The sequence below is a fragment of the Urocampus carinirostris genome, chromosome 15, assembly GCF_059441175.1.
Source record: "Urocampus carinirostris isolate Australia breed hairy pipefish chromosome 15, RoL_Ucar_1.0, whole genome shotgun sequence".
Taxonomy (NCBI): Eukaryota; Metazoa; Chordata; class Actinopteri; order Syngnathiformes; family Syngnathidae; genus Urocampus; species Urocampus carinirostris.
In genome coordinates, this window is record NC_142363.1 from 35392186 (window position 1) to 35404296 (window position 12111).

At 40.4% G+C, this 12111-nt stretch overlaps 1 long non-coding RNA gene across 1 annotated transcript in view; it reads left to right on the forward strand.

Moving 5' to 3' along the window:
• Nucleotides 1–12111, forward strand: part of LOC148352234 (uncharacterized) — a 130924-nt gene that overhangs the window by 83659 nt on the left and 35154 nt on the right. The gene's annotated exons all lie outside the window — the stretch shown is intronic.

Consider the following 12111-nt stretch of genomic DNA (forward strand, 5'->3'; position numbering starts at 1 on the left):
GAAAGCGCTTAAAACACAATCCTGGGGGTCGATCTTCAAGGGACAGTGTGTGAAGTGCAGCTGCATCTAGTATTTCCCAGACTATGAATCGAAATTGTTTTCATAGTTTGGCCAGGGGGCTGCCATTTATGTGATTTTATGAACACATTACTATATCACAGCTTCAGCGACAGACTGCTGTCACAGTCTTGTTCCACGGACAGACTGAGGAGATACTTTCTTCCTCGTGCCATGAGGCTCTTTAACTCCACCCGGGGGAGTAAAAGCCCACATTAACCCCACCCCCACATTTGCATATTACCCTATTCTTATTACAGTGTGTATTGTATGTAGCACTATTTAAATACTCTATATCAACACGTTATAGTGGGTGTTTATGTATTCTATTTCTTTTATTTTATTATTATTTTATTTTCAACACAATGATACTGCTGAAAGTGTGAATTTGCCTATGGGGATGAATAAAGTTATCTATCTATCTATCTAGACATCTAGATATCTATCTATCTGTCTAGACATCTAAATATCTATCTATCTGTCTAGACATCTAAATATCTATCTATCTGTCTAGACATCTAGATATCTATCTATCTATCTAGACATCTATCTAGACATCTATCTATCTATCTATCCATCTAGACATCTATCTCTAGACATCTAGACATCTATCTATCTATCTATCTAGACATCTATCTAGACATCTATCTATCTATCTGTCTATCTATCCATCTAGACATCTGGACATCTATCTCTAGACATCTATCTATCTATCTAGACATCTAGACATCTATCTAGGCATCTATCTATCTAGACATCTATCTAGACATCTATCTATCTATCTATCTAGACATCTATCTATCTAGACATCCATCTATCTAGACATCTATCTATCTAGACATCTATCTAGACATCTATCCATCTAGACATCTATCTATCTAAACATCTAGACATCTATCTATCTAGACATCTATCTAGACATCTATCTCTATCTATCCAGACATCTGTCTATCTAGACATCCATCTATCTAGACATCTATCTATCTAGACATCTATCTAGACATCTATCTATCTAGACATCTATCTATCTAGACATTTATCTCTATCTATCTAAACATCTATCTTTATCTAGACATCTATCTATCTATCTATCTAGACATCTATCTATCTCTAATCTATTGAGTTTTACATTTTCATAACTGGTGCTGTATATCACTTCCAGTGTTGGGCACATTATATTTACTCACTACTTCTTCCAAAAAGTAATTGAGTTACTAACTGAATCTATCTATCTATCTATCCATCTGGACATCTATCTCTAGACATCTAGACATCTATCTATCTATCTATCTATCTATCTATCTATCTATCTATCTATCTATCTATCTATCTATCTATCTATCTATCTATCTATCTATCTATCTATCTATCTATCTATCTAGACATCCATCTAGACATCTATCTATCTAGACATCTAGACATCTATCTAGACATCTATCTATCTAGACATCTATCTATCTAGACATCCATCTAGACATCTATCTATCTAGACATCTAGACATCTATCTAGACATCTATCTATCTAGACATCTATCTATCTAGACATCTATCTAGACATCTATCTATCTAGACATCTAGACATCTATCTAGACATCTATCTATCTAGACATCTATCTAGACATCTATCTATCTAGACATCTATCTAGACATCTATCTATCTAGACATCTATATCTATCTATCTATCTATCTATCTATCTATCTAGACATCTATCTATCTATCTATCTATCTATCTATCTATCTAGACATCTAGACATCTAGACATCTATCTATCTAGACATCTATCTAGACATCTAGACATATATCTATCTCTAATCTATTGAGTTTTACATTTTCATAACTGGTGCTGTATATCACTTCCAGTGTTGGGCACATTATATTTACTCACTACTTCTTCCAAAAAGTAATTGAGTTACTAACTGAATTACTCTCTAGTAAAAGTAATTCGTTACCAGGGAAAGTAACTATTTCCATTGTTTCACGTCAAATAATTTGAATTTTTCAGAGCAGCATTCGAGTCGTTTGAATAGAGAAGAGCAGACATACCTTGTGATATGTAATGTACCTCACCAGCAACAGATTTATCCTACAGGAAGTGCAACAAAATAAAGAGTAGAGTAAACAATATAATAAAATAACAATCAACGGTAAACAATATAAAGTTAGTTTAATAAATTAAATTTAACTCACAACCTGATACAACTGGTCAGGTAGACATATGCCACTGTCTGGTCTGTGGATTGGGTCGTAGGGGCACCGTTTCCTGTGCTAGGTCTTGGGCAAGTACAGCCTGGTGGCGCCCATCCCTCTCCAGGGCAATATATGTTGCCAACCGGTCTCGAACCGGGGAGCTTTCACCTTATAGGCAAATGAGCTGAGTACTTTCACACGACAAAAGTCAACAGTTCGAGTTCAACAATATATAGTGTGTTTAACATGGCAGTGTAAAATCAATCAAAGTCTCAGAATCCGAGACAACTGGTCAAGTAGAAAGAGGGAACTGGACTTCATCTATTTTGTTCACGACAAAAGTTATGAGTTAGATTACTCCATTACTGAAAAAATAATGCTGTTATTTATAACTAAATTGCAAGAGGGCGCTCTAGGCCTGTGCTGATCATTTCAACCTTGCCCTGTTGTGGGTGCACGTTTTTCCAAGCGGACTTTTCATTTCACGTTTAGTTAGTTTTTATTTAATAAAATATAGATTTTATAATATTTTTAAAGAGAAAATATTTTGTTTTTTTCAAACATTATTTTAATCATTTTCCTTTTTATTTATTATTTCATATCCAAACGTTAAATATTTTATAAATATTTTTATTTTTTTTAAATGTTAGAATTTAATTTTTCAAGAATATTGTTTTTTTGTTTTTGTTTTTCAAAATATTTCCATTGTATTTTTATGTGATGAACAAATTGTGTCCCTTCTTATTGTCTATAATAAAAATGAAATAGGTATGATTCTTCTTCTAATAATGTAAATATGTTTTTAATTTTATTGTATTGTTTTTACAAAAATCACATTGTATAATATTATATTTATCATATTTCCAATATATTATAGAATTATTATTGAAATATTAATTTTCTCCTTTTGTTAAATGTTTGAATTATTATTTTTTAAATCACAAATATTTTTGTGCGCATATTTTCATTTTTGATTTAATTGTATCTTACTTTATTCTCGAAAAGGGAATTTGGAATCATTCAAGGCGGAGCTGCATCCATAATGAAGTGACTCACGGTTTATCGCAAGCTTATGGTGGAATTCACCGGGTTCTCGTTTTACGTTGTGGGAGCGAACGCCACATTTTGGAGGGATTGACATCGGCCGTTCTGATTGGTCGCAAGCCGGGTCATCTGTGTTTACGCCCACAAGGGGGCGAACCGCCTTTCGAATGCCACTTTGGTGAGTCCACCGGAATAAGCTTGCAGAAAATTCTGTTTTCATGTATGCATACATTTTCATTTTTCTTGCAGAAGAGAACCCATCCATTATCTCCATCCATCCCTTATCTGCATCGCTTATCCCCAGTAGGGTCGCGGGGGTGGGCAGGGGACACCCTGAACTGGTTGCCAGCCAGTCGCAGGGCACGCAGGGACAGACAATTCGCTCGCTCATTCGCACCTAGGGACAATTTAGACCGACCAATGAACCTGACATGCATGTTTTTGGAATGTGGGAGGAAACCGGAGTGCCTGGAGGAACTCACGCAAGCACGGGGAGAACATGCAAACTCCGCACAGGAAGATTGGTAGCTGGATTTATATTTCAAATGTGAGTACAGACGCTGCCCTACCTATGACAGACATAGGTTCTGGACGATTGTTCGTAAGTTGAATTTGTTCATAAGTTGCTTTAGTGCTATATTTTCTATGTTTATGGTTTATATAAGTATGTTGAGATAGATAGATAGATAAATACTTTATTCATCACATTTCCAGCAGCATCCCTGTGCTGAGAACAATACAATAATAAAGTAAAAAGAATACAATATACAAATACCCACTGTAGCGTGTTATATAGAGTATCTAGATCAGGGGTGTCAAACTCATTTTAACTCGGGGGCCACACGATAGAACAAACATTCTGTCGGGGGCTGGACAAGTAGATTAAAGAGAAAGAAAAAGCGATAAATAATTGAGAGAGAGAGAGAGAGAGAGAGAGAGAGAGAGAGAGAGAGAGAGAGAGAGAGAGAGAGAGAGAGAGAGAGAGAGAGAGAGAGAGAGAGAGAGAGAGAGAGAGAGAGAGAGAGAGAGAGAGAGAGAGAGAGAGAGAGAGAGAGAGAGAGAGAGAGAGAGAGAGAGAGAGAGAATTGATATGGCAATAGATAGTGAAATACAGTAATATGCAATGTAGGGGGTGTGGTTTAATGTGGGCCTTTACTCCGCCGGGTGGAGTTAAAGAGCCTCATGGCATGAAGGAAGAAAAGAAAAGCTTTTCTCTCCTTCTGTCTTTCTATTTCTCTTTGGATTTCTTTCTTCCTCTCCCTTTCTTTCCCCCCCTCTCTCTCGACTTTTTTCTTTCTTTGTCCCGCCCTCTCTCCTTTTCCCTCCCTCTTTCTCTTATTTCTTCATCCCTCTTTTTCTTTCTCTTTAATCTTCTAGTCCGGCCCCCGACAGAATGTTCTATCGTGTGGCCCCCGAGTTCAAATGAGTTTGACACCCCTGCACTAAATACAACACACTGTGCCTTTAAGTGTATACTGCAGTAAAATAGGTTTAAATGCTAATTATTTACTACTACCACGATTCGTTTCAAGACAATATACAATTGTGTCTCGTTTAATCAACTGTTTTTTTTTGGGGGGGATGAAGTGATTGGCAGCCGCCAAATTACTCTTCAATCTTAAACTAATGTCCCCCTATCGGTTTTCCCTTCATGGATCAAGGGGGGGGGCATCTTCATAAAAATAGCCCCGGACCACCGGACTGGCTCTCGGGCTAATCCCCCCCCCCCCCCCCCCCCCCCCACCCCAAAGAACCACAAATGTAAACACACACACACTCGTAGAGAGGTCGGTGATGAACTATGAACTATCTCCTGTCGACACTCGGCCTTCAACGTCCCGGAGGAATAATTTACGCTGACCTCGATTTGACTCGGAGAAGATTACGCGCGCTTGGATTAAATTGCAGCACAAAACAATAAATAAGATAAAAATACAGCCAGAATGTCTGTGCGCCATAGGAGCGTCACCCGGGAGGAGACGGGTTGCGCGTTTTTGTGTGGTAGGGTCATTCGCCTCGACAGTGGCCTGCCTGATTGCTTTTAAAGGTTGTGATCCTGGCCAAACTTGTTCTGGCACGGGAGAGTAGAATGTCTTTCTGGGGAAGTTGCAGAGTCATCAAAACTAATGCGAAGACGGCTTCTTTCTGGGCTGTTTTCACATTTCAGATAACCTACCTGACTGCCTGTACATGATGGTGTTGGTATTTAATATTTTTCTGTTCTGGGAGAGTGGAATGTTTTTTGGGGAAACAAATTCTAAAGTTGAAATAATGGCATGAGACAGGTTGCGCGTTTTTTTGGTAGGGTCATTCACCTCAACAGTGGCTTGCCTGATTCATCCTGGCCAAATTTGTTCTGGCACGGGAGAGTAGAATGTCTTTCTGGGAAAGTTGCAGAGTCATCAAAACTAATGCAAAGACGGCTTCTTTCTGGGCTGTTTTCACATTTCAGATAACCTACCTGACTTCCTGTACATGATGGTGTTGGTATTTAATATTTTTCTGTTCTGGGAGAGTGGAATGTTTTTTGGGGAAACAAATTCTAAAGTTGAAATAATGGCATGAGACAGGTTGCGCGTTTTTTTGGTAGGGTCATTCACCTCAACAGTGGCTTGCCTGATTCATCCTGGCCAAATTTGTTCTGGCACGGGAGAGTAGAATGTCTTTCTGGGAAAGTTGCAGAGTCATCAAAACTAATGCGAAGACGGCTTCTTTCTGGGCTGTTTTCACATTTCAGATAACCTACCTGACTGCTTGTACATGATGGTGTTGGTATTTAATATTTTTCTGTTCTGGGAGAGTGGAATGTTTTTTGGGGAAACAAATTCTGAATCAGCAAAACTAAAAGTGCTGAGTCGACTTAATGCATGAGACGGGTTGCGCGTTTTTGTGTGGTAGGGTCATTCACCTCAACAGTGGCTTGCCTGATTGATCCTGGCCAAACTTGTTCTGGCATGGGAGAGTAGAATGTCTTTTTGGGAAAGTTGCAGTCATCAAAACTAATGCGAAGACGGCTTCTTTCTGGGCTGTTTTCACATTTCAGATAACCTACCTGACTGCCTGTACATGATGGTGTTGGTATTTAATATTGTTCTGTTCTGGGGGAGTGGAATGTTTTTTGGGAAAGAATTGCTGACTCAGCAAAACTAAAAGTGCTGAGTCGACGTTGTGGCATTCTTTTTCCTCATATAGGTCTTCAGTCTGCAATACAATCTGTTGAAATTGAATGTTGTTCTTGTCTAGAAGAGGGGAATGTCTTTCTGAAAAAAACTGCTTGGTGAGCAGGGTTGGGTAGGGATACTTTAACTTGATTACTTTCAATTACTTTTGGATTACTCCAATACCAAATATGCTAATAAAAGACAAAACTAAATATGAATAAAATTACTACATTTTTTGTGCAGGCTTGGGGAGCAACGGAATACATAGAACGGCAAAAATGATGTTGGCAAGCTGTTTGGATTGATTTTCATTTTGTTTCTGTCGCATTTGATGTTCGTTTTGCCGGAGATCAAAGAGATCAAAGCCAGGAGAGAAAGCTTACCACGTGTTGTGAGTCATCATTTGATTCCTATTTAGTTAATTTTGTCTTTTATTAGCATATTTGGTACTGGAGTCATCCAAAAGTCATTGAAAGTAATCCAGTTAAAGTAACCCTACCCAACCCTGTTAGTATGCTTGTGGACACACATTTTTCACACCTGGGGTAACCTACCTGACTTTCTGTGAAAGACGGTGTTTATATCCTAACTCCTTCCGTGTCGACAGACACACAAACAAACAAACAAACTGATACATATACTTATCCCCCTAAAGAAAACATTATCACCACCCCCCACTTTGCTCGCGGGGGATAAAAATAAAAAAGTCAAGATTTCCAAGTGTCAGCAGCTTGGAAAAGAGCCACAAATCGTGTTCCTTTTTTAATCCACCTTATAAAGCTCTTTTTTTTAGCATCACAGATGGGCAACAGGTGCACGTCGATTCAATAAACACGACACCAGAAAGAAAATGTAAAAAAATAAAAAAATTTGGGCGATCTCGCGTAGTCTTGATCATCTTGTTTTGATTGGCAGGGGGCGGGGTTTAGAATTTGCTCAGCCTTTGCAAAGAGAAAAATTCTTTAGGTTTGTAGAAAACGTCACCAGGGTTGGCATTGCCGGGCATTCTACTTGGATGTGGTTGTTGGGGCGGTGGTTTGTTGAAGAATGGGCAGGGAGCCATTAAGGAGTGCCAAAGGGCATGCAGCTCTAGAGCCGCTTGTACACGAAACTGATGTTTATTAAAATTGTTGGTGTTTATAGGGGTTGCTGTGGGACAGTGTTCCCTCTAAGCTTTGCGCGTGCGCAATCGCGCACTGCCCGCACATACTCAGCGCACAAGAAAATCTAGCCAGCGCAATGTTACCTCTAAACTGCGTGTGTGAGTTTTTCGAGTTTTTCGAGAACCGGCTTCTTCGGCTCGGATCACTAAAAGGAACCGGCTCTTTCGGGTCCTAAACAGCTCATCGGGTTGTTTTTGCTTCTTTCATCCCAACATGACCAAATATTATGTAAAATTACACACAAAATGACTTAGAGGAAGGGGGAATAGAACAAAAAAGAAAAAAATACCAAAATGAAAAAGTAGTGAAAAGCTGAGAAAAAAAAACAAAAGGAAGAGAAAAAAGAAGGAAAAATTCAGAAAAAAGCCACATAAAAAAGAAACCAAGGAAAAAAGTCAATAGAGAACAAAAAGAAAAAAGATAGGAAAAAATAAACACAATGAGATTTTTTTAAAGGCATTTAAAAAATGGGGGGAAAACAGGGAAAACGAAGAAAAGGTTTGTGTTGCATTCAAATAATTTCCAATGATATCAAGTGAATCTTGTTGCCCACATTGTACTTCCACTAAAAATGTGATTAAGTACAGTTTTGTATCTTACTAAAGAAGCCCCCCAAAATGTTAGTATTATGCGACAAAATATATCAGGAAATAAAAAGAAATGGATATCTTGTGAAAGAATTGTAAAAACAAATGACGTTTGTAGGCAATACAACCTTTGCAATAATCTCATCTCATCTCATTAGCCGTACCGCTTATCCTCATTAGGGTCGCGGGAGGGCTGGAGCCCTTCCCAGCCATCTCCGGGCAGTGGGCAGGGGACACCCTGAACTGATTGCCAGCCAATCGCAGGGCAGACAACTCACTCGCTCATTCACACCTAGGGACAATTCGGACCGGCTAATCCACCGGAAATGCATGTTTTTGGAACGTGGGAGGAAACCGGAGTGCCCGGAGGAAACCCACGCAAGCACGGGGAGAACATACAAACTCCACACAGGAAGTCTGGAGCTGGATTTGAACCCACGCAGGAGGTTCCCATGACATGAACTGTGCCGCCGTGCCCTTTGCAATAATACATCAGTCAATTCATTCAAAAGTGAAACTTTTTTTTTGCATTGCCGGAAACTCAGCAAAATGTAACTTGATGTCAAGTTTTGGACATGTTTGATCATGATTTAGTTGCCACACTTGGGATTGCCGTTGCTCACTGTTGTATCAAGCGTTGCTCACCGACTTTGTGTGAACGCTCAGACCCCTGGAAAATTACAGGGAACATTGCTGTGGGTTCTAAATCGACCTCTTTTACATGTTGTGTGGGAGCTATTTACAAGTTGCTGACGCTAGAAAAGATACACCAAGCATTCGACTTTTTTCCAACTGCCAGTTGGAGAGGGGCCAGAAGAGGAGGACTTACGTCCATCTCCTTGGTCACGCTCAAGTCAAGTCAAATTTATTTATGACGCCCTTAATCACAGAAATGTCTCAAAGGACTGCGCAGGATTACAATGACACAATGACCTGATCTTAAACCAACATGCGGGCAAGGAACAACTCAAAACCTCAGCGTGAGGAAAAAGAGAAACCTTGAGAAAGGACCTCACAAGTGGTATCCCCCTTCCAGTATGACCAGGGTGAATTACATTTAGCATTATAGTACACAACATAGTAAACACTAGGTAAGATGTTGAAAATGTGTCCGGAAAGTGCACGACAGCAGCGACGCCCCCAGCCTGTAAACGAGTCCAGAAAGGCTATGACGGCCAGCTTCCCATCTCTGCCAGCTGGTCCATGCAGGCGTTCAGATGCTTCAGGTCAAACGCTGGTCCGCTGACTCATCTCAAATCCTTCGTATCACCACTAGGCAGGCAGTCGGAAAAAGACAGGACGATACAGAATATGAGGTGGGCATCAATCATAAGCTTTGGAATAGAAGTGTGTCTTAAGCCTCGATTTAAAAACTTCCATTGAGGTTGCAGATCTTATCTCCGGAGGCAGGGCATTCCATAGCACCGGGGCCCGGATGGAGAACACTCTCAAGCCTGCAGAGGCTCTCGGAGTCACAAGTAGAGCAGCATTTTCCAAGCGCAGACTCCGTACAGGAACATAGGGGGAAATCAAATCAGAGAGATAAGAGGGTGCAAGTCTATGCAAACATTTATATGTTAATAAGAGAACCTTAAAGTCACATCTTAAGTGAACTGGGAGCCAATGCAAGTTGGCCAATACAGGAGTAATATGCTCCAAACTCTGGGGGGCCGTTCCCCCACCAAACTGCATTTATTTTGGCAGAACAAAGACAGAGAAAGAAAGGAAGGCCCCTTTGAGCGGTACCAATATTTCAAACAGAAACGTGATACCATCTGGTTTAGAGATACACACTTTGTCTTGGCCACATTGATTATTTTTGTTGGTCTTTATTGGGGGTACCTTGCTAATTACACTACCGAGGCCAGCGTGGCCCCCAGAGCAGTGGGGGCGATCGGGGCAGTAACCCCGAAACTGGAAGAGTGGCTCCTACAGATCCCGGGAACAGAAGAGGGCAGTCCTAGGAACAGCTAAGACTCCGAGGACCTGAGTCTGTGGATGATACAGACACCACCCCACCAGGGGTGAGAAGGACACAATTCTTTGAGTTTTTCTACACAACATGACCGAAACCACAGGTGTCAAACAGGCGGCCCGCGGGCCAGATCAGGCCCGATAAGGGATTGAATCCGGCCCGCGAGACAACACTCAGAGAAGCGCAAGAGAAAAACAAGCTGCAGGTTGAAATATGTCAACTTGATGTTGCCAAAGCCAGGTGCCTCGAACAAAGACACTGTACTTGTATTTATTTCTCTCTCTCTCTCTCTCTCTCTCTCGCTCTCTCTCTTCCACCCCTTTTCTCCCACTCTCTGTCTCTGTCTCTTTCACTCTCTGTCTCTCTTTTTCTCTTCCTTAATTGCTCTTTGTTTCTTTCTCTCTGTGTCATTTTAACTTCTTTTTCCTTTTCTCTCTTTTCACTTTCTCTCTTCCTACCCTTTGCGCATTCTTTTCTCTTTTCTCTCCTTTTGTCTTTCTATTTCTTTTTGGATTTCTTTCTTCCTCTCCCTTTCTTTTTCTCTCTCCCTCACGACTTTTTATAATTTGTTTCTCTTTCTCTCGCCCTCTCTCTCTTTCTTTTCCACCCTTTTTATCCCACTCTGTCTTTTTCACTCTCTGTTTCTTTTTTTCTCTTCCTTTGTTGCTCTTTGTTTCTTTCTCTCTCTGTGTCATTTTAACTTCTTTTGCTCTAACTTCCTTTTTTTCTTTTCTCTTTCTCTCTTCCTACCCTTTGCGCTTTCTTTTCTCTTTTCTCTCCTTCTGTCTTTCTATTTCTCTTTGGATTTCTTTATTCCTCTCCCTTTATTTTCCCCCTCTCTCACGAGTTTTTATCTTTTGTTTCTCACACTCTCTCCCTCTCTCTCTTTATCTTTCTTTGTCCTGCCCTCTCTTCATTTCCCTCCCTCTTACTCTTATTTCCTTATCTCTTTTTCTTTCTCTTTAATCTACTAGTCCGACTTTTTATAATTTGTTTCTCTTTCTCTCGCCCTCTCTCTCTTTCTTTTCCAACCCTTTTTATCCTACTCTGTCTTTTTCACTCTCTGTCTCTCTTTTTCTCTTCCTTTGTTGCTCTTTGTTTCTTTCTCGCTCTGTGTCATTTTAACTTCTTTTGCTCTAACTTCCTTTTTTCCTTTTCTCTCTTTTCTCTTTCTCTCTTCCTACCCTTTGCGCTTTCTTTTCTCCTTTCTCTCCTTTTGTCTTTCTATTTCTCTTATATATATATATATATATATATATATACAACACATTTACAAGTATAGTGAGTTGTGTATAAACGCACACACTCCTATTGCAATAAAATGCAAGAGTGTGAGTATAAATAGGTCAGGAAAAGCCCAGTTAAGTGATTGATGATGTTGAGGAGAGTCTGTTGTGGTTGTCCACCATCTTGTTGTTAGTTACGCCCTGCCCCTCGCCAATGCTTATTTTTGTACCCCCATCCTCTGAAATAACTGAGTAAAAGTACTGTACTTGAGTATATGTAACCGCGGCGTACCCGTCCCCCCCAAGATCCACATTCACGCTGGACTGGATGATGAGGTTTTTATTACAGTCGCTGCCGATGAATGAGTCACAACACGTGGTAAGCTTCTCTGCTGGCTTTGATCTCGTTGGCAGCTCGTCGAGCTTTCTTTTCAGTTGACGTAAAATACATTTTAGAATATCAACCATCACAATACATGTTTACCACTGCACGGCGGCGCAGTGGTTAGCGCATGTGCGGCACAGTTCATGTCTTGGGAACCTCCTGCGTGGGTTCAAATCCAGCTCCGGACTTCCTGTGCGGAGTTTGTATGTTCTCCCCGTGCTTGCGTGGGTTTCCTCCGGGCACTCCGGTTTCCTCCCACATTCCAAAAACATGCATTTCAGGTGAATTGGCTGGTCCAAATTGTCCCTAGGTATGAATGAGCAA